Below are 22,947 nucleotides of genomic sequence, written 5' to 3'. Positions count from 1 at the left end.
AGTATAAGGTTGAAAAGAAAGTGCCTAAAAATAGAATATTTTTTTGAAATATTATAGTTAAAAATACCATTTCGAACAAAATGTGAAGGATGACCAACATGAATATATAATGTGGCAGCGTTACATGCATAGACTAATGCAAAAATAATTGTAATTTATAAGTTAAATGTATGACTCATTTTTGTGGCAAATTTTGCATGGCTTAGTGAGAGAGAAAACTTAAATACATTTCTTAGTGGGGCGTTGAGGTGGATACTTTGCATGTTGAGAGAACTGGTGCTTATGTGGCTGGTTTTGCATGGCTTAGTGGGAGAGGAGACTTAAATGCATTTCTTAGTGGGATTTTGAGAGAATTGGGACCAACTTTTTAAGAATGTAAGATTTGTAGAAATAATATTTCTCTGGGACCAAAAAATCAGGAAAAAATTGTTCGAGAAGTTTCAAGTCAAGACGTGACAGGGCCAGGAGCTGGGCTGCCTGGAACCCAGGGAGCTCCGCTTCACCGCCTCTCAGTTCCCGTGCCCAAGGACCTCGGCTCCACCACCACTGCCAGCGAGAACCATCTCACGAAGACGTGACAGGGCCAGGAGCTGGGCTGCCTGGAACCCAGGGAGCTCCGCTTCACCGCCTCTCAGTTCCCGTGCCCAAGGACCTCGGCTCCACCACCACTGCCAGCGAGAACCATCTCACGAAGACTGCCCCCGATTAGGACCTTCCCGTCGTCACACAGTCTTACCCAACGACGTGCCCTGGAGGCGGCGGAGAGGGGTAAGCGACGAGTGACCGTTAGGGTTCGTCGCCCTCCTACACTCTCATTCTTACCTTTTTGCTTGATCCCTATAATTTTCTTTTGTGAAAAGATCTAGATATATTATAAAAGTTCGCCGATAATACATATCATCTCAAACATAATAAATTTACATCAAGATTCCGAGATCATCAAAGGACCACTACCACCGCTAGAACGAGCCATTGATGTGTTGCTGTCGTCGCTCCCTAATCAGAGTCGGCTTGACCTTGTCGATGACCGTTGAAAAGTCTTCGTGCACGTATCCTAAGGACCAACACCATTGAATATAATTGCAGCACCCGAAACCAAATCTCGCCACACACGAGAACCCGCTACCACACCGCCCCAAGGAGACGTCAGGAATCCACACCCGAACTCCGTCGGCTACATCCAGACGGACGAACTCGAGGAGGATCGGAGCCCGGAAGACAAACTCGAAGAAGAAGCGTCGCTAATCGCCCGAGCGCCACACATGCGAGGACTAAAAAACCTAACCTAAACTACTAACGGAAGCGGAGGTACCTGGGTTCCCCTTCTTGCCACCGACCGCCGGAGCGGTAGGTAGAGTGGAGGTGAATCTAGGCTCGCCCGCAAAGCCTGGAGGGGAAGAGTTTGCCCTAGCCGGCAAGGGATGGGGGAGGAAACGCTTTTGGGAACATTTGTTGGTATCCGCTTGGTCCGTATAACTATGTCAGCAGAACGAAATGGTCGTCATTTTAAATAAACATGTTTCCACGAAATTCACATTAATTTGAATTTAGTATCTGAAAATCTAAGGTGCATACACATCGTATTAAAACTTGATTGTGCCATATGTTAGATTTTGGGAAAGGTATTTAGCATATTAAATCTGGCAATATGTAGACTTCATTTATACCCAAACCGGTGATTTGTTAGTTCTTTTAACGTGTTGCTATTTTTGACGTGTTCGTTCTTCCTCCATGTGCGTGGGGCCGTGGGCTCAGGCCCCGGCGCAAGCCCACCTCCCTCCCGCACCAACCCCCACCGCCGCCGCCGCCGCCGCCGTTCCCCACCCCCGGCCTCCACTACGAGCTCCACGACCGAAGGGGGCGTAACACCGGCACCCTTCCTCGCCCCTCCTCCCAGTCCTAGGCTAGCTCCCTCACACACACTCTCCTTCCATGGCGGATCGGCACGGCGAGGGCGGCGTGGCCTCGGCGCGGCGGCCGGGGCACACAGAGTTGGACGACCCATCGACAACACGCTGCTGCAGCGCGTGCAGGCGCACCTCCCGACCTCGACGCAGGTGGTGGGCCTCCTGACCCTGCTCATCGCCGGCGCGGCGCTGCTGCCTGCTGGTGCTGGCGGGGCTGACCCTCAGGGGCGCAGTGGTGGCGGTCGTCTTCCTCGGCCCGCTGGCGTTGCTGACCAGCCCCATCTGGGTGCCGTTAGCGTTCGCGCTCCTCGTGGTGGCCGCCGCGGCGCTCTACGTCGCCACCCTCGCCGCGGCTACCTGGGCGTACCGGCACCTCACGGGGCGGCATGCCGACCGGGTGGACCGTGCCGCGCGTTGATCCACCCCTCATCTCACCTGTCGGGGCATGAATCGGGAGCTGGAGGGGGAATTGGAAGGTGAGGGGCGCAGCACGGGGCGCCCGGCCGCAGCAGGGAGGCCGATCATGGACACGGGCGGCGAGGACATCCTCGTCCTCCTGCAATCCGCGTTCGTCGTCCCCTTCGAGGCCGCCACCGACCGCCTCACTCCCCGGCTCTCGCCTCCCAGGCCTCGGCTGACGGCCTCCGCCCCCATCTCTTCGTCCCGCTCCGTGACGGGTACGACGCTCCTGACCCGCCCCTTTGCCGAACGCCACCACGAGGCACGAGCAGTGCGCGTCTCAATTCCCCAGCCCTCCTCGTCATGAGCAGCAGCGGAGGGAGGAGCACGGCCCCATGCTGCGGTGCTGGAGTCCGTTGGCAGGTGCGCCCCTGGCCTCATTCTCTCTCTCTCCCCCTTGCGAACGCTCATTCATGGCACCTTGCACAGGAGAAGTCCAGGGGGACGCCGGCGCTGGATTGGTTTCATAGTGTGTCTCTGACATGGTACATGAGGAGTCCATCTTGTGTCTAGTACAATACTCCCTCTGTAAACTAATATAAGAGCACTTAGATTACTAAAATAGTGATCTAAACGCTCTTATATTAGTTTACGAAGGGAGTATATTTGTTGGACCTTCCTCAGGTAGGCGAGATCAGCTGGAAGACTTGTGTTGGAAAGATCATCGGTGCATTCTACAACTGATGGAGGATCTGGTGAGTGAGATAATTACTAGTATTCTGTAGAAGGCAGTATACATAGATGGTAACAGTATGCAGTTTTGTGTTGCCACTGCAGCTCGTTTAGCAGGAGATGAGTCGCGTGATACTGCAGGTGGCGTGGGAGGAGAACAAGCATCAGAGGTACATCTCTTTCGCTCATGAGTGCAGTATAGAACCCAGTGTTAAACATTTTATTCACATGGACAATTGTGACAAATGATCAGCTCTTTCTGAGAGATGTCATGGAATTAAGCTTGAAGTGGGGTTCGTTAGGACAGAGGTGGAAGGTGAAATGGGAGATAAATTTCCGAAGAAGGCAGGATTAAAGCATGAAGAGCTAAATGCTCGAGACGCTGCTCACCTTCTATGATAATATGCTATCATGTACTGACAGGGAGTTTAGCAAGTAAGTGCTCAACACTTAAAAATTCGGTGGGTAGACTTCATCATGGGACCTGGTATGTGGGCCCGTTGGTGGAAGCTCCAGGTAACGGTAAAGGCGCCTCCTCACATGTTTATGTCTCAGTGTCAATGTGTGGATTCTGCTGAATTGTTATTTATAATGCTGTCAGGTTGGGGCTCTTGTGCTTCTCGGTGCTAGAAATTGTGTTGAAGCTGCAGATTCAACTGCCATAGTTACTAATTTAGTCGCGGGTTATAAATTTGTACTGAAATGTTAGTTGGTATGGTTAAATTATGGTTCGAGGGTTATGCTATACAGTCAGATTAGCATTGGCATGGAATTGTTTCTGTTGTTGGTTTCTTGCGTGTAGTCACAGTTGTGTAACTTATGGAAGGGTGGTCTCGCGCTTATATTGACGTTGTAGTGAAGTTCGTGACTTTTAGTTAACCTCGACCTTATGGTTGTCGGTAGTTCTGCATGGCAAATGCATTTAGATTCTCTTGTTTATCATTATGGCTGCCATCAGTACCACCAAATGTGCAAGTGGAGCCAATTGTTGTGAACTTTGATAAACTTGATCTCATGCTTGTAGAGAAGGATGATTCAGAACAGAGGAATGCTTCGGTACACACCCCCTCACAAAGCGTATAAAGGGTAATTTAGACTTTTGACAAATCGTATCCAGTTTTGTATGTAGGATGGATATGCCATACGTTCGGAGGACCTCCTCTACGCTGGAATACGACACAGGCACAGCTAACCTGGGCCGGCCCATTTGCGCTGGAAAATCAACAAAAATTACGCCCTACATGGGTATTCGAACTCACGACCAGCCATATAATTCCGACCGCTGCTAGCCACTTCGGCTGCCTAACTCAAATGCTACAGACTGCCACGCCTAAAGAATTAGTGAAAGCGGCAACATTTTAACACCAATTCACAAATAGATAAATGGGTGCGCGGATCTAACACACAAGCTCTAGTCCAAAACGATCTATTTTTTTGAAATTTCGTATGTGAATTTCTGTTTCACAAAGTAATTTTTTTTAACCCAAACATTTTCAAAATCTGGGAACATATTTTTTTTAAACTCAAACCTTTTGTGAACAATGTTTCAGACCCTCACACTTTGTTTTAAAAAAGAAGAGCATAATTGAAAGTGAGAACATTTCTTGAAACTACAAACAATTTTTTTAAATATGAACATTTTCTTAATATAAGGAACAAAACTGAAAACACGGACATTTTCTGAAACTATGAACAATTATTTCAAAATGCGAACATTTTATGAATTCCTCGGAATGTTTTTGTATTTTCAAATTGCTCATAATGTCAAAACACAAACATTTTTACAAAGAGCTAACAAAATTTTGAACCCGAGCATTTTTATTTTAACATTTTAGGAAAATCACTATTAAATTTGGGATTTCAAGAAAAATACGAACAAAAATTTGAAACATTTTTTTTGAATTTGCTCGATTTTTTTTTGTATTCGTGTAGAAAAATCACCATGTTCAACGTAGGGTGTCGGGGTAGGTCAGAAGGCTCCGTTTGGGAGCATGTTTTTTCTCGACATCCGTCCAATGACCTAATTTTTTTCACTGGCAACAATTCAAGGCACCATGCCAAGGTTTTTTGATTTTTTACAAATTTTACATTTTCTGGAGCTTTCTTTGTCAAAAAAGGGCGATAAATTGCCAAAAGTGTCGCAACTTACATACAGTGTCGAAAATCGTTCAAACTTGGCATGGATTCCTACCATGGGTAGGCCCACCTGCTTGCAAAAGTTGGGTTATTGCAAGCGTATCCAAAAATAGACATCCATTAAATGGCCCCAATTATCCCCATGGCCTTGTATGGCCAATTCAAGACACCATGGCAAGTTGTTTTGGTTTTCAATAATTTTTGCATTTTCTAGAGTTTTCTCGGTAAAAAAAAGAAAATAAATGCTCGGACATGTGGCAACTTGCATACACTGTCGAAAATAGTTCAAACCTAACATAGATGCCTACCATGTGCATGCTCAACTTCTTGGAAAAGTTGTGGTCATTTGAAGGATATCTAAAAACAGACCATGTTCAAATGAGTGTATTCAGGTAGGTCAGAAAGCTCCGCCTGAGAGCACGTTGTGTTTCGACATCCATGAAATTGCCCCAATTTTTTAGATGACCTTGTATGGCCAACTAAATGCACCATGCCAAGTTTTTTTTTGTTTTTTTGATGAATTTTGCGTTTTTTGGAGTTTTCTCGGCCAAAAAAGGTCAATAAATGGTCGGACGTGTCGCGACTTGCATACAATGTCAGAAATAATTCAAACTTGACATGGATGTCTACCATGGGCATGCTCACATACTTAAAAAATTTGGGGTTATTTCAAAAATGTCCAAAACTATACCATATTCAATGAAGAGTGTTCGGTTGCAAGAAGGCTCTCTTTGAGAGCACATTGTTTCTCGACATCCTTGAAATTGCCCTAATTTTTTCATGGCCTTGTATGACCAATTCAAGGGACCATGCCAAGTTGTTTGGATTCTCAACAAATTCTGCATTTTCTGGAGTTTTTCTGGTGAAAAAAGACCAATAAATGATCGGACGTGTCGCAACTTGCATACGGTGTCAAAAATCATTCAATCGTATCACTGATGCCTACCATGGGCAATGCCCATCTTCTTGCAAAAGTTGTGGTTATTTCAAGAATGTCCAAAACTAGACCATGTTCAATGAAGGGTGTTCGGTTGCCAGAAGGCTCTCTTTGAGAGCACGTTGTTTTTCTTGACATCCTTGAAATGGCCCCAATTTTTTCATGGCCTTGTATGACCAATTCAAGACACCATGCCAAGTTGTTTGGATTTTCAACAAGTTCTACATTTTTTGGAGTTTTTCTGATGAGAAAAGACCGATAAATGATCGGGCGTGTCGGAAGTTGCATGCGGTGTCAGAAATCATTCAAACCTATCACTGGTGCCTACCATGGGCAATGCCCACCTTCCTGCAAAAGTTGGGGTCATTTCAAGAATGTCCAAAACTAGACCATGTTCAATGAAGGGTGTTCGGTTGCCAGAAGGATTCATCAATTTAGAAACAAAATCTTTATTCATCTTGAGAAATCATTCATCCTGAATAAAGATTCATCAATTTAGAAAAAAATAAATCTCTACTCAACTTTTGCAGGAAATGAATAAAGATTCATCTTGAATCATGCTCGGAAAAAGAAATCATTCATCTTAAAAATCATCTACTCTAAAAAGGAAATCATTCATCTTGAGAAAGATTCATCAGTTTAGAAAAAAAATCATCAATCTTGAATAAAGTTCATCGACTTTGAAAATAGTTCATCAATATTAAAAAAAGGTTCATTGATTTTTTAAAGGAAACTGAAAAGTTTGCACATTCAAAAGAAAAAGTAAAACAAAAAGGAACATAAAAAGGAAAAGAAAACGAAAAAGAAAAAAAAAGGAAATGAAAACCAGAAAAAACGTTTGAAAAACTAAGAAAAAAAGGAAATCAGAATCAGGAAAGAGCAAGGAAGAAAAAGACAAGACAGAACTACCTAAACACAAGTGCTCAAGTCGCCGGTTGGTCATCACGTCGAATTATGTATGAGGAAGAACCTGGTTCGATTCCTCTCAGGCTCATATTTTTTCGCGATTTAAAATTAGAAAAAAAGAAGGGAAAGATGGGCTGGCCCAGCTCACTCTACATCGTATACAGCGGATGAATGATTTCTAATATATGACCATCATGCCCTTACTTATGAAGATGTATCGATTAATCTGGACCGTTCACGTGTTTAGGGGGGTGTTTCGAAGCAGAAGTGTTCAGAAAATCTTTCCAGCTCTATCAAGTTGTGATTTTGTACCATCATATGACCATTAGGTAACTGATGTTCTTTTCTCAACTTCTTTAAAAGCACTAGATATGAATATGCTGATAAGGTTGGTTTCACTGCATTTGAGAGTTAATTGTAAAAAACCATCTAATTTTGTGTAAAAATCACCGTGTTTTTAGTAAACTTTTTACAAATTGCACTGATCAGTTGATTTGTCTCATTTAACCACTTTCTTACAAGTGGGACCAGATTATAAGAGCAAATATTTTACACACACACCCCTTGATCTAAACCACAAAAGCAATCAGCCCCCCCACATCCCGAGCAGAGACGCGCTGGGCGTCGGGTTCCTGGCCTCCACCGCGCTGCTTGGCCAGGGACGCCGGAGCGACGCGCTGGGCGGAGCGGCCGGCCATCTCCGCAACCACGAGGGCCAGCAGTGCACGGAGGGGCGGCTGCGCGCCAGTTGCCGGCGGAGAGGCTCTTGTCGCCGGAGGCGACGGAAGACGGCGGCGGCCGGCAGGACGACGTGCGGGAGGCGGCGCCGCCGCCGCCCCGCAGGTTCCGCGGTGGCTGCGTGTCGACCACGGAGTTCAACGTTTCCACGCACAAAAGCTCGCCGGCGCCAAGTTCTTCCGCAAGGAGCTCGTTTCCTCCTCCTCCCCCTCGCTCCCTGGCGTCGGCGCCGGCCTCCCAATCCCCGCTCCTTGGCCCGCGTTGGCGTGGTGACTGGTGAGGGAGGGCCCCTTGCCGCGGCCGGAGCTCAAGCCGCCGCCGCCCTTGCTGCTCACCTGCATCGGCGCCGGCTAGGTGACGGGGAGGCACACCGGATGGACGCGAGTAGCTATGCCCGCCGCACGGCGCGAGCAGGAGTGGCGTCGGCCACGCTCACCGTCCATCCCGTCCTCACGCCACGTTTCCCCCGGCTCTCAGTGGTGGCAGCCCGGAGAGGAAGTGGCCGGCGGCGTCCACCGCCGGACCAGTGGGAGGCGTTCAGAGCGGGAGCTGGGGATCAAATCGATCGGGAGCAGGGGATCAGATCAAGAACAGGGGCTTGATTGCTTTTTGTTTTTAGATCCAGGGATGTGTATGTAATTTGTTTGACAAGTCAGCTTCTTAGAGTCCGGTCCCACCTGTCAGAAAATGATTAAATGGGCTAAATCACCTGATCAGTGCATTTTGCAGAAGGTTTACTAGAAACGCGGTGATTTTTGCACAAAATTAGTGACTAGGTGGTTTTCTTCAATCGATGCCTTAAATGTGGTGGTTTTCTGCAATTAACTCCTGCATTTGATGTTCAGTAATAGGTACTTACACATTCAAAAAAATTATCTTATCTGTAAGGCCTTCACTCAGAGTTGCTTCTGTTAGAATGATGATTATATTGTTAAATCATCCAGATAGTTCATGTTATTCATCATAGCTAATTTCAATATTTCTAGGCTCTGTTTTCTGCTTTATGTTCTGTTTTTTCCTGTGTGTGAATGTCTGCACCTGTTGTTTTACTAATAAGTTTATATAATTGTACAACAGTTTCTTACACATGCAAATTTATTGAAGCAATACACTCTTACAAAATCTGAAGTAATATGCTATACTGGGCTTAGATTGCAGATGTCATGACTGTACAAGTAGTATTGTGGACCTGGTATTGGAAACACCTGGAAAGCCTGAATACTTATTTGCATATTCAGTTCTATTTCTGATGACAAATGGGGCTAAACCTTTTTTTTTGTCCTGAAATACCTTTAGGGCTTTTCTAGTGACTTACTTGCGTATTCAGTTTTTTCGTATTGTTTGTTTAGCGAGTAAAATTGGATGCATCGTTTAGAACAGGAATTTTAATTCCTAATTTCTTTTCAGGTCACCTCCGCTGGCAGATATAACATTCCGTAATTTTGTACTGTACACAAAAAACGAAAAATGGGGTGCTTTGGGCAGCTAAGGCTCTTAAATTTGGTCATAGATGGACTGTAGGAAAAGGGACCAAGATCAGGTTTTGGGAGGACAATTGGTTTGGCGCCTCCCCTTTATCTGTTCAATTTTGGCCTCTATATTCTATTTGTCACCAACAGTGTGTGCCTGTAGCTGATGTTTGGGATGGTCAAAACGTCAAACTTACTTTTCGTAGGATCTTTAACCCTGCCATGATGGAAGATCGGTACTGCCTAGAGCAGATCATCTTGGGAATTACCTATACTGATTGTGAAGATGCTCTCATTTGGCAATATGAAGCTAAAGGCAAATATACTACTGGTTCCCTCTACAGTATTATTAACTTTAGAGGGGTTAAACCTATCTTTATTCCCTCAATTTGGTCTATTGTGGTGCCCCCAAGAGTGCAGGTTTTCTTATGGCTTTTATCCCACAATAAACTTATGACAAAAGACAATCTCAGTAAGAGGGGGATTGAAAACCCTCCTGAGTGTGTCTTCTGTTCAGAACAAGAAACTATTACACAACTTTTCTTTGATTGTGTGGTCGCTAAAAACATGTGGCAACACATCTCCAATTTCTTTGGAATTAGTCTGGGAGATGACTTCCTTTCAATTGCCAGATACTGGCCTGCTAGTAAGAATCACGCTGCTATTAATTCTGTCTGTGCATGTGCTTTATGGAGTATATGGAAGATTGGAAATACCCATATCTTCAAAAATGCCATGTGGACTGACATGAATAGAGTTTGGTGTATGATAGAGGTGACTATCAGGCGGTGGATGATCCTTTTCAAAAAACATCATTTGGAGGGGGTGAAAAAAAATCTCCAATATGATAAATCAGCTCATACAAAGTTACTAACCCCCTTCAGGCTGGGGGTGGGCTGATCTAGTGACGCAGCTGGGCAATGCATAGGGGCTGGAGAGGTCAATGCTCAACAAGCTGTCGCTGGTTTCAAAACCTGCAGATGGCAAGGAACCTTCCTCTCCTCCCAGAAGAGATTGGAACCTCAAGCATGTGGTGTCCAGCCCAACTACGCCGCTAGATCTTACTGCTTCTCCAACACAATCCCCTCTGAAGAAGAAGAAGGGGGCTGAAACAGTCTGGAAATGAAGATGGATTTCGGCTATGAACCTAACTCCATTCCAATCGTTTCCTTGATTGTCATCTTTCTTGTTTTTAATTTAGCTTTAGTTTTTGCTTTTCAATCTGCTCAGGCTGTGGCCTTATGAGCTGTAATAATCAGTAGAACTTTGCTAGATGTTTTTAGTTTTCCCTTTGGACGCGCTGTAGGTGCTTTTGTTCTCTCTATCTCTGGTTTCGTTAAAGCAATGGAACCGCGGGGGAGGGGGGGCTTTGGCCCTCCTAGTAGTCTAAAAAAACGAAAAATGGCAGGTATTCTTGCTAGATTAAAGTTGCACTTGAACTTGTAAAATCATTGTTTTCAGCCACTTGATTGAAATATCATTTATATAGGTTGTAAATTTGAAAGAAGCAAGGGATTTCTCCAGCAGCACAGGATTCATTTATGCTTTCATCGTTTGATACTCTCCTAGTTTATCCGAGCAAATAAATGTCTTCTTGTGCTGTTACCTAATGTACTAGGACATAATCAATGAAGAATAGTATACATAGTTTCTGATCTCCCATATTTTTTGTTTAAATTCACAGAAATTGGAATGGCAGTTACTTTCAGTTGATCTTTTACCCAACCCTGACTTGGGGCTGTTGTTACTACTGCCGCTGGTCTTGGTGAGGCTCATAACACATATTCAACATTCATTTCGGCTTTTGGCAACAGCCAAACAAATGACTCATTTCAGTCAACGGCGTGGGATATCAATGTTCTCGTGGACTCTATCAATGAAATTGTGAGTTTCCTTTTTGTTATATTTGGCTGTTGTTTCCTTTCTTCCTTTTAATGATCCAATAACCTGTTTATGGTTGCAAACTTAGGCCACACGAACAAATTGGACAAGTGTAATGGAAAACCTGGACCACGAGGGTTTCAGTATCCCTGATGAAGGGGCTTTCCGTCTATTGATGTCTATATATTCTCGGGCTTGCAAGGTATGTACATGCGTTATAGTTCCTGGAACTGAATTAACTAAATTCCTGAGCGTGTAGTTGACTAGTTCATTGAATCATACATGATCCATTTCCGCTTCATGCCATCTGTGGGTCACTGTGGAAGAATTTAGAAGGGCAATTATCATTCTTGAAACATTTAAACATTCTTCTAGGAAGCTCGTATTTTCTATATCCTGTCAGCTTGTCTTACTCGTAGTAAACATCTTTTTTTTGGGGTCAAACGTAGTAAGCATCTTGTATTCCACATACTTCTAACCTTCTTTTAAAATCTTCGTTAGGTATTTCCAGACTTGGCTAATCATATCCAAGGCAATCAGGCTTGGTACTGCCTAGACCTTTTGGAGGTGTTATGCCAGCTTGCTGACCTTGGCTATGCAACATTAGTGCGACCGCTGCTGGACTACCCACTCAGTCATTGTCCAAACGTCTTACTTCTTGGCGTTAGCCAAATCAATGTATATTTTCTGTTCCTAGAACTGCAGAACTCTTTTCTCCAAATACTGCATATTTCTCACTTACCTGGAAATTTATTCCTTGTTTGCAGACTGCATACAATCTCCTCCATTATGAAGTATTGTCATGTGTATTCCCTGCTTTATTGAAGGACAGTAAAAATAGCAGTCTAATGAACTATCCCTGGCATCTCAACCCTTCCCTTACTCTCCGAGGATTTGTTGATGCTCATTCTGATATAATTTGTCTTTTGAGAACTATTGATATATGTCAAGACCTAAAGGTAACACAATTACGCTTATCTGATGCAATGACTTTTGAGTTGCAACTGAGCAACATTATTGTATTTTTGTATCTTCGAATTTAAATACCTCCTGTTGAGTTGCATGTATTTTCAATCAATCCATGCTAATTTAACTCTTCAAGCAGTCAAGATAACAAGCGAGGAGATGATGGTGCAAAGCAAATGTTCTTTGGCGGTGAAAAGTTTTTGGCAGGAATATCAGGGGATTCTAATGTGAGTGTCTCTGTCTCGAATATGATTTGTCAACTTTAAGAATTTGTTACTTGACGTTAGTTCGGCATGTCTTGGCTTCCTCGCTTATAAATTTTGTCGAGCATCAGATAACTCTGCAACGAACGGAGCAGAACAGTCCACTTGTCCTAGAGGTTCAGCTGCATGTTACTGAAGCTCTCTGTCCTGCTTTAAGTGAACCTTGTAATAGTTTGACCATAAAACTTTAGCTTGTCGCTCAGTTTCTGTTTGTATTAGTCAAACCTGAAAGGCATTTTTGTCAGGTTTATTGGCCTTTCTTTGATTCACGACTGGGGTATCTGCGTGCTTAGATAGAGCAGATTTAGATCCAAAGTCTCTACAGGTTTCTTTTCTCATGTAGTTTTTATGGTTGCATTCTATGTAGTAGAATTATCAGAAATAACACATATGGATATTCTTTGCATTCTTACTCTTTTCCTTCTCCTATTTTGCCAACATGCAGAAGCAACAGGATCTTCCATGGTAAACAGAGTTCCTTTGCATTGAAGATGCTGGTAAGGACTAGCAGCCCAATCAACTTTGAATATGCTATTTATAGACATCTATAGTGACTTGTTTGTTGAAATTTTGTTTGCGTCAACAGAGTTTTAGCCTGAACTTCTAATGCAATCACTGTTCTTCTCATGGGTACATTTTTTTGCTTGTCTATTGAGTACTGTACGCTTCTCTGATTACATACTATTCAGGCTTTCTTGTCAGAGAATTTTTGTATTGTAGTCACCTAGTGTTTTTCTCATTATTTTTGAAGGGTAGCATTTCAGACAGGGAGAGTTAAAAAAACTTGTCTTGCATAAAGGTTGCTGGGCTGTTTCTGAGGTAAGATACATACCTTGTTTATAGTGACGAAACTACACAAGTCATGAAGTTTATAGTCATTACTTACACTGTTAAATTAGATGGAAATCCAGTACAATTTATATCTATGCACTTCTTATGTTACTTTGGCAATGTTAACTTCTGATATAACCGTGATAGGGATTTTACTTGAGCTATGGATATAATACTTCTTTCAATATTTTTGTCAAAACCTGTTAGGAATACACACCTTTGCTGTCTCTCATGTGTGAATATTATTTCTATGTCGACACATTTTTCCGTCCTCCATGGACATCGATACAACCATTTATACAAGCTGTTCCACCAGAATCTTTGCCTATGCCTGATTCGGGTGAATACTGATTATGCCTTCGTTTTTGTACTACTGCTGGAATCATATCAAGTTATCGACCGTCTCAGGGCCTAGTCTATTATGTTACTTTATCAGGTTAAAACATTTGTCCTCCAATTTATCCATTTGGGAATCAATTCTTGGAATTCGCTGCTGGAATTTCTTTCTTTTCATTTTATCGTCTTGAGACCACACCTCTCCATCACCTCCAAAGTGTGCTTCGAAAACACTCATCACATGCTAGCCTCTTACGGTGTGTCTTCTTCAACATTAACAGTGGAACATAATGTTCAACTTTTCTGTTTGATTAAATATTGCCTGTAATTTTGCATTTTAGTGACCTTTCAGGAACAATCCTGTTTAAGAATTGCCTCATTATTAGCTGATGGAGTTGTGCCCAATCACAGTGCCACATTTCCTGATTGCTCATTTAACAACCTGTCGTTTTCTCTCAAAGAGTTTGATCTATCTGTTCCGTTAGATGCAGAGGTGGACTAAGGTATACTGAGTCTTTACTGCATCGTTTCGGTATTACAGGACATGATGGTAGTCCAGGAGAAGGCCTCTTGAGAGGACTGAATGATTTATCTTGTGGTCCACTTGGGAAACTTTTCACACCATCTCACGTCACTGACAAGGAAGGTAAGCATTTGCAACTTTCTAGATTGTAAAAGCTCTACTTTGGTTACTATTACTACTGAAACAATAACAGAGAAATGTTCCAAGTCCTTATTTCACATGGAGGAGGAAGATCTTCCGTTTCTTGTTTTATTCCTTTCTTTTGTGTGTAAAGTGTTTCTCATTTCACCTTACCCCCTAATATTACAGAAGGAAGATCCGAAGACAATGACAGCAATTCAACGTTTGATCTTGGGGTGCCAGATGATCTTGTTGTGTCAGTTCTGTTAAGAAACTGGTTGTTCGCACTTGAAGGGACAAAAGAAGCACGGGATTGGTCTTCCCCTCGTAGTGGTGATCCTATTGGTAGGGATGATAAATGCTGGCATAAACCTTCAGGAATCTGCACGTGTCAGCCAATAGTAGTGACCGACCTAACTTGGGAGGTGCAGAGAAGGTGCTGGATGAAAGAACATTTCCAGTGGAGCGATTTACGGTATATCCATGGCTTCTATAATTCTGTATTTTGATTTGTTACTCTCCTCTGTATTCTGATAGGCAGATATTTGGTGGTACCTTCAGGCTGGAATTGAAGGTTTACAGGCAATAAGACCTCGCTTGAGAAATCAATTCATTGGAATGGAAAATTAAATAAAGATCAATTAGGCGGTGGGAAACTGGGAATGCAAAGTGGATGATGGATAATGTAAAGTTCTCAGTTAAAGAACCGGTAGGAATACTTCTTTCAATATTTTTGTCAAAACCTGTTGGGAATACACTGTTACTAGATACCTCAACTACTTATATCCATTTGAACATGCAGATTGAGGCCGTGGCAAAAAAAGAAGAGCTGGAGCACCTTTTCCATGATTTGCAGATCTGAAGGTGATGCAACGGGGAGGACCACTGTTGGAATTCTCGGGCCCCTTAAGTTTGATAAGTCTCTTAGCCAGGGAACCATCAAATAGCTGAGGAACCTAGGTATGGAATGAACTACTTTACATGCCCTGGGCTTCACATTATTTTTTGTGTTGCTCTTTTAATGAGGTTTCAAGTGTCTTACAAACTCGTGCTACTGCAGGAACTGGAGGTATGGACAACATTTTTTCAACTAGCAGGCCCGGCAGGTGGAACAATTTTCAGAACAGTGTCGGCACCCCTAGGACTCCTGGGACTCCAGTGTTTCACGCAGTCTCAAATGCGGCGTCCAAAGAGGCCCTGGAAGCGACAATCACCTCGCTACAGAGTGGCATTTCTGAATCGAAGGCCAGATGTGCGTCCCTGCGGGGAAGATGAGAGCCGTGCCAAGGACATCAGGCAGCTGACCGACAAGCTGGAAAATATGCAGTCCCCGGTGACACGAATCAGAGCCTTGATCTGAGTTGTACATTGGTTTATTCTTTGTGTACAGGCTGGGCATTGGTACAAAACCGGGGAGCGGCTAATGCCATACCTCCCTTGCGGATTATTTCTCTTCTGTGTGCATCTATTACACGTTCCTTGCAGCCTGTTTGGTAGTTTGAGGGAAAGGGAATGGGAGTTTATAAAAGGGAGTTTGTAAGGGATTGGAATTGGGAAGTGGACTATTAGTCCTAATCCCACATTTGGTGCTGGTTGAGAATTGCTTGTGGGAATTTGATAAGAAATTAATCTTTAAATAAATAAATCATATACTCCCTCTTGTCAACAAACAGGATAAAAGGGAACAAACCAAAGGATCGCTAACCACCCATGGCCTTTTGATGTCTCTTGTTCACGATCTGCAAGCAAAGGGAGCGAGGAAAATGAGACAAATTGATATGTCATAGGTGAAGGGAGAAAAATGAAAATAGACAGTGGAATACATCTGGATCAATGATGGGAAAAGCTACAAGGAATCAGAACTTGTTGGCGTCTCCTCTTATATCGGCAGGTCTGTAAGCTGTTGAAGGCTTATTTAACAAGGATTGACGATGATTTTCATGGATTTTTTCGTGTGGGACATGCAAAACGAACGCAACAGTTTTTCTCATTTGTCAATTCCCTTTCCCCAGCTGAATTACTAGGCCTCCCCCAGGGAAGAGATACGGGGGAGTTGGCCCCCTCAATTCCCCATCCCCTTCCCTCCTAAACTCCTCTGCCCCTGAACCATACAAGGGATTTTTAGTCTCATGCCGTCTCAATTCCCATTCCCCAGTTTTACTTCCCCCAACCAAACAGGCTGTTGGGGTATAAAGGTGGAAGGGTGGAATAAAGGGTGCGCCTAGATTATGTTTTGTAACTGGAAGGGTGGGTAGCAGCTGAAATTTTTGTAGTTGGAAGGATGCAATGTAGTAGGAGTGTGGTCGAAAGTAGCCACTGGGAAGAGTGGAATTGTTATTTATATGTATGGCATGCACATAGGTGTTTCACACATCAGGTTTTATTTTTTCACTTACAGCTTACCGGAGGCCTGGATTATGTTTTGCGGTGTGCCTAGTCAAAATATCTGATGTTCTTCCTTGCAAAATAAATTTTATTTAGGATGAGAACAAATTTGATGCTAGCATTCCTTATCCAGTTCTTCTGTCATTCGAAATTTTATGCTGGTAATGGTATGTTTAGTTATAAATCAGAATGGTAAATGGTGCGAAGGGGAACATATTGTCTGTAGTAGTTTTAAAACAATACAACAATTTTTTTGTTTATACTTGATGAAAACGAGGCGCCGAAAGAAACCATGTTTTTTAAATGAAAAAGGCGAAGAATCATGGGAACGAGGCATTTCTATGGGCTAACTGTGAGGATCTTGCTACTAATTTCACTTGATCAACCAAGTTCAGTTACAACTGCTGAAATTTACAGAGAGATCACAAGGAGGAAGGGGATCATCTCCCCCTTCTAACTATTGTTGTTGTGGCCGACGTGGTCCCGGTCGAAGAAACCGTTGAGGTAGTAGTTTTGGTCAGCATGGCCTTGGTCGAAGTAGAACGCGGGGTCGAATCATCAAAGTAGCAGTCACAACAGTACGTCGACGCCACAAAAAATTTCCCTCCTCGCGCTCACCAAGCAATTTCCATGGTATTTTGCTTGATCCAAAGTCGATGTCGAGTAAGACTACCAGAGATTCTTGAAAAAGTGTAGGAGGACAGCTTTCTTGTCGGAGTGTGCGGAATAAGTGATGCCATCATGTGTGACCGATTTGATTTGATTTTTCCGGTGCCTAGCTGACGCACAAATATGCATATAGGCACATCGGTGACTAGACTGGCGTATACGTACACAAAATTCCACATGAACAGATCTGACCTCAGCATCTAAGCAAATCAACGGCAGTGGTAGTGAAGGGGTGGATGCAAAATGCAACCTGTTCCGACTACACAAAGTTCAGCTACACTGGTAGGCACTTGACACCCCCCAACTACGTCTGTAAGCCCTGCTCTACAGTTCAATTGAAACTAACTCACGTGCGCAAGAAACAAAAATACCTTGCATGTATCTATGCGTTGGCTTCAGGGGACTGCAACTACGCAAAGACGAGGAGGGTGTCAACCGTTGCTGCACTGGAGGCACCATCAAGAAATAGCCTCCAGCTCCTAACCTACGGAAGAGATCCATCGAGCACTAACCAACTCTTGACCTCGGCATCACTATCTAGTGCATATCACGAACAGATCTGACGCGGCAAGCGAGAACGAACCAAGGATAAAGGCGGGAGGGAGATGGATCTCATATATTACCTGGAAGAGACGCCCGCTGCTAGTCGCCGGTCGTGGTCGCAGTCGTCGGGGCCGAGGGAGCCGATGGCGCTGTCCCGTCCTGGTGGCCGAAGACCCTAGACAGGCCACGCGCGTGCCGGATCCGGCTAGATTGATGGAGCGTCGTGCTCGTTGGCGAGCAAGATAGCCGTGGTTGCTGGGCGGCGACGCCTCTATCTCCGGCGAAGTCGAGGCGGGCGATGGAGAGCAGGGCCGATCGAGATCACAGAGGGAGGGAGAGGGTTGGGGGTGGCGGGCGTGGGTGCATGGGGGCTGAGGGGGCGAGGGAGATGGATCCATGAGGTCCGTTGCCATGGCTTTCCGATCCGCACGACCTTTCGCCGTGGTTTTGGATCTGCGGAAAGGGGAGAGCATGGCGATGGCGGCGGTGTATGGATCTGGGAGAGAGAGGAGGGGAAGTCATGCGGGGGACGAGTGGTGTGCGGGGGAGAGTGGGTGGGTGTGGGTGGGTGAGAGGGTGGACGTTGGATCCATTCGCCGTGGACGGCTCAGATTTCATAGAGCGGGGCGATCCGCGTGAGAGATCCTGATTGGTTCGATATTTTTGTCATTTAAAATAGTTTCTAAGTGCTAAAACATAGTAAAATGTGAAGCAACTGCCCGTATTATTTTGCAAAATGGCACCACTAAAATTTCACTCAAATTATACCACATTTTATGAATGATCACCAACTTTAATGCATTTCCAATCTTTCTACCTATTTTTGGCCATTTAAATGGGTTCCTTCCGAATCAGCTGGGACTGGGTCAAATTTGAACTACACCTACTTCATATCTTGCTCATTATTTTTTACACAAATCATTTTAAGATACACAAGTATATATTTCATCAGAGATGCGCCAATAGTTTTGCAAGATTCCACACATAGATACAAATGGTCAAGCCCTTCGTTTTGACTGCATTTTGAAACGGGCACAAAAAATTCAAAAAAAAAAAATAAAAAAATCGGAAAACCTTCGCATTGTGTCATTATATGTGACCAAGTTTCCAGGAAAAATAGTAAACTTGTAATACGGAAATTTATTTAAAAAAGTGTTCTAAAAAATGAGCTGTCATGTGTGAAGATTCATGGCTTTCAAGCCAAATGACCAATCTTATGGCCACATTCATGGCATAGTTTGTTCAAATGACCTCATATTTATGCACAAGGGTGCATCCTGGAATTCCAAACAATGTTGCCTAAGGGAGTTTTCACTTTCATTGCACAAAAGAGCCATTTTCCATTTTTCGAGTGCCCAAAAGGAGGTTTTTTTGTGAAGGACCTCCCAAATAATTGTTGCAAAATTGGACCAAATCATTTTTCTAAAATACTAGGCCATATTTAATGCACAATTGACCAAATGGTTGGGTGTCAAAAGATTCGATCCACCTCTGGTGAAAAAGACAAATTTCCGCCGATTCAGTAGGAAGCGGGTCAAATTTGAACTGCAGCTGCCACATAGTTTGCTTTTTATTTTTTCTAAAAATCATTTTTAGGTACAAAAGTATCTATTTTATCAGAGAAACACTAAAAAAATTCCAAGATTCAACAACTAGCTAGGAACGGTCATTCCCGCTGTTTTGACTGCATTTTGAAACGGGCATAAAAATTCCAAAAAAATCAAAAAATTGGAAAACCTTCACATTATGTCATTATATGTGGCCAAGTTCTCAGGAAAAATAACAAACTTGTAATACGGCAATTATTTTAAAAAAGTGTTCTAAGAAACGAGCTATCACGTGTGGAGATCAATGGCTTTGAAGCCAAATGATCAATCTTATGGCCACATTCATGGCATAGTTTGTTTAAATGATCTCATATTGTACACAAAGGTGCATATTGGAATGGCAAACAATGTTTCCTAAGGAAGTTTTCATTTTCTTTGGACGAAAAAACCATTTTCCATTTTTCGAGTGCCCAAAAGGAGATTTTTTTGTGAAGGACCTCCCAAATAATTGTTGCAAAATTGGACCAAATCATTTTTTAAAATACTAGGCCATATTTAATGCACAATTGACCAAATGGTTGGGTGTTAAAAGATTCGATCCACCTCTCGTGAAAAAGACAACTTTCCCCCGATTTAGGTGGAAGCGGGTCAAATTTGAACTGCAGCTGCCACATAGTTTGCTTTTTATTTTTTCTAAAAATCATTTTTAGGTACAAAAGTATCTATTTTATCAGAGAAACACCAAAAAAATTCCAAGATTCAACAACTAGCTAGGAATGGTCATTCCCGCCGTTTTGACCGCATTTCGAAACGGGCATAAAAAATTCAAAAAAAAATCAAAAAAATGGGAAACCTTCGCATTGTGTCATTATATGTGGCCAAGTTTACAGGAAAAATAACAAACTTGTAATACGACAATTATTTTAAAAAAGTGTTCTCAAAAATGAGTTGTCATGCGTGAAGATTCATGGCTTTCAAGCCAAATGATCAATCTTATGGCCACATTCATGGCATAGTTTGTTCAAATGATCTCATATTGTGCACAAAGGTGCATCTTGGAATGGAAAACAATGTTGCCTAAGGAAGTTTTCATTTTCTGTGCACGGAAAATTCATTTTCCATTTTCCGAGTGCCTGAAATGAGGTTTTTTTGTGAAGGACCTCCCAAATAATTGTTGCAAAATTGGACCAAATCAATTTTCTAAAATACTAGGCCATATTTAATGCAAAATTGACAAAATGGTTGGGTGTCAAAAGTTTTGATCCACCTCTGGTGAAAAAGACAAATTCCCGCCGATTCAGTAGGAAGCGGGTCAAATTTGAACTGCAACTGCCTCATAGTTTGCTATTTATTTTTTCCAAAAATAATTTCTAGTTACATAAGTACCTATTTAATCATAAATACATGGTTTGGTGGCGATACGTCGAGGTTTGGACGGTGGTCGAGGGCCCCAACTCTAGAGTGCGTAAACTCACATGCCGCCGCGTGGTCACCGCGTGACCGTGGCATTGCCATGTGTTCTGGGCGGCCTAGGCATGTCTAGTGGGTTGGGCACTCCCCGGGTATGTGCTAGGAAGAAAATTATAACATAAGATTCTCACAAGAAGACCGATCGATGCTCAAACATGAATTAGCAGTCAAGTGTTTGATTAGCGGTACGGGAAATGTACATGGTTAATGGGCGTGAGTTTTGGCTGAGGATGATTAGTTACTAAGAAGACCGTCTTCACAAATTTTCAGCTCAAAAGGAGGAGCCTAGGTGGTACTTGCTTTGCAAACTACCACACTGGACATAAATACAAATGTTGAAGCTCGGCTCAAAATAATGAATGGATTGAGCTGACATTTGGTGGAGGATGGTTATTTGGGCACAGGAAAGCACTGTAGAAAATGGATACTATTTGGACATGCCAAAGTGGTACTTCCTTCACAAACTGTTGTTCTGAACAGAATAGGAAAATGAATATTTTTGAATTATTTTTGAACTAGGAAAGGAAGTTTTTTACATATTTGACGAAGATATGACCCAAAGTATTTATGAGATTTTTTTGGGAATTTTGGGAATGACAGAAATATAGGTTGCTTCACAACCTAGGGCAAAAACTGCCACATGGACATGACACATATGCAAAACTGATGAGGTGGCGCCTAGTCATAGCAACCCACCACAATTTACAAGGCTATGACCATCTATATTGGTCGTTAACAACTAGAAATAAGGCAACGGACTAGCGCTGTTTGCTTTATGACCATTTCATGTAAGGAAATTACGACCTTTCTGACCAAAATGGGCGCAATGGTTTAGGGTTTGGAGCCCCCCGAACATCTTTTGACCAATTGGTCTGAAATGGTCATAGATCTATGACCATTTCTTCCAGGGTCACTGACAGAAGGTCACTAGTTGACATATTTCTTGTAGTGAATGCATGAACTCCGGGGTCTCTGATGCCACTGCATTCACTTCTAGCTGCTGCTGCCGTCTGCTGCGCTTGTCGTTGGCCACGCTGGTGAACACGACGTAGGCCCCATGCTCCTCGGGATAATCATCTTGTATGGCACCGACTGGCTGGGCCGCCGGCTGCTGAGGAGGAGGAGGCGGCGGGCCGGCTGGCGGAGGAGGCTGGAGTCCATCGCCCTTGGCGATCCTGGTGAGCCAGTGGCACTTCCGAGTAGTGTGATTGGATGGCTTCGCACCGCTATGGAACTTGCAAGGTGCATCAAGAGTCTGCTCGTACGAGAAAGCGGGCAGCCAGTTGGGCTTGCCACCCTTCTGGCGCTTGGGAGGAGGCGACCATTCTGGCTGCTGATCTTCAACGGTCGCCACCTGCCGGCTCGTGGAAACCGGCTGCGTGGCCTTGCGCTTGTTGTCGTTCGGTTGCTGTCGCTGACTGGAGTCACCAGCCGGGGTCCGAGGAGCTTGAGGGGCCACCTTGCCCAATACGTTGACTTGAATCTCCGCCTTCATGGAGGAGTCCTCCGTGGTGTACTTGTCTGCTATGATTAGCAGTTTGTCGAGGGTCGCCGGCTCGTCGCAGAGAAGCTTGTGCTTGAGGAGGGTGTCCTCTTGGCACCCGTCAGTGAAGTACTCGATGGCCTGCACCTCGTGCACACCCTCGCACGAGTTGCGCAACTCGGCCCAACGCATAAGATAGTCGCGAGTCAACTCGTTGGGGCCTTGGACGCATAAGGAGAGTTGGCGGGGCTTGGGCGGCCGCTTGTACGTGCTGGTGAAGTTGCGGATGAATGTTTCGGTGAAATCAACCCAGCTGTTGATACTGTGGGGCTTCAGGCTGTTCAACCACGTCCGGGCCGTGTCCTGGAGCATGAGCAGGACGTACTTCATGGCAACGCGCTTATTGCCGTTGGTGATGTTGACGGCTGTGGAGTAGTCGACGAGCCAGTCCTCCGGTTTCACGGAGCCGATATACTTGGGTGTGTCTCTCGGGAGAGTGAATCCATTGGGGAAGGGCTCATCTCGGATGTGGGGGCTAAAACAAGGCAGACCCAACTCATCTTCCTCTTCTAGTGCCAGGGATCGATTGAGGCGATCGATCTGGTGGCGGGCATCATTTTCTCCGATTCCTTCTCGGCGGCCAAGGCAGTCACGAAGTGATGGGTGATCAACAAGCGGCGGGGAAATGCGCCTATCCATGCGGGGA

At 44.0% G+C, this 22,947-nt stretch overlaps 2 long non-coding RNA genes across 5 annotated transcripts; both read left to right on the top strand.

Moving 5' to 3' along the window:
• The first annotated feature begins 2,321 nt into the window (after positions 1–2,321).
• On the top strand, positions 2,322–3,783 carry LOC119299055. Of its 4 annotated transcripts, none has more exons than XR_005146065.1 (5): positions 2,322–2,729; positions 2,796–3,061; positions 3,144–3,208; positions 3,292–3,554; positions 3,640–3,783. It is a non-coding gene; the product is annotated as an uncharacterized LOC119299055 (long non-coding RNA). The 4 variants fall into 4 exon arrangements; XR_005146066.1 differs by having other exon boundaries at positions 3,292–3,560; XR_005146064.1 differs by having other exon boundaries at positions 2,807–3,061; positions 3,292–3,783.
• Positions 3,784–7,525: 3,742 nt separating this feature from the next.
• Positions 7,526–15,810, top strand: LOC119299054. The gene is made up of 13 exons (XR_005146062.1): positions 7,526–11,108; positions 11,194–11,307; positions 11,607–11,783; positions 11,873–12,064; positions 12,211–12,298; positions 12,780–12,831; positions 12,921–12,964; positions 13,091–13,153; positions 14,043–14,147; positions 14,334–14,619; positions 14,706–14,853; positions 14,947–15,104; positions 15,205–15,810. It is a non-coding gene; the product is annotated as an uncharacterized LOC119299054 (long non-coding RNA).
• The last annotated feature ends 7,137 nt before the right edge of the window (positions 15,811–22,947 follow it).

The sequence above is a fragment of the Triticum dicoccoides genome, chromosome 5A (assembly GCF_002162155.2).
Source record: "Triticum dicoccoides isolate Atlit2015 ecotype Zavitan chromosome 5A, WEW_v2.0, whole genome shotgun sequence".
NCBI classification, from domain to species: Eukaryota; Viridiplantae; Streptophyta; class Magnoliopsida; order Poales; family Poaceae; genus Triticum; species Triticum dicoccoides.
The sequence above is the reverse complement of the archived record's forward strand: the minus strand, read 5'-3'. Positions and strand labels throughout refer to the sequence as shown.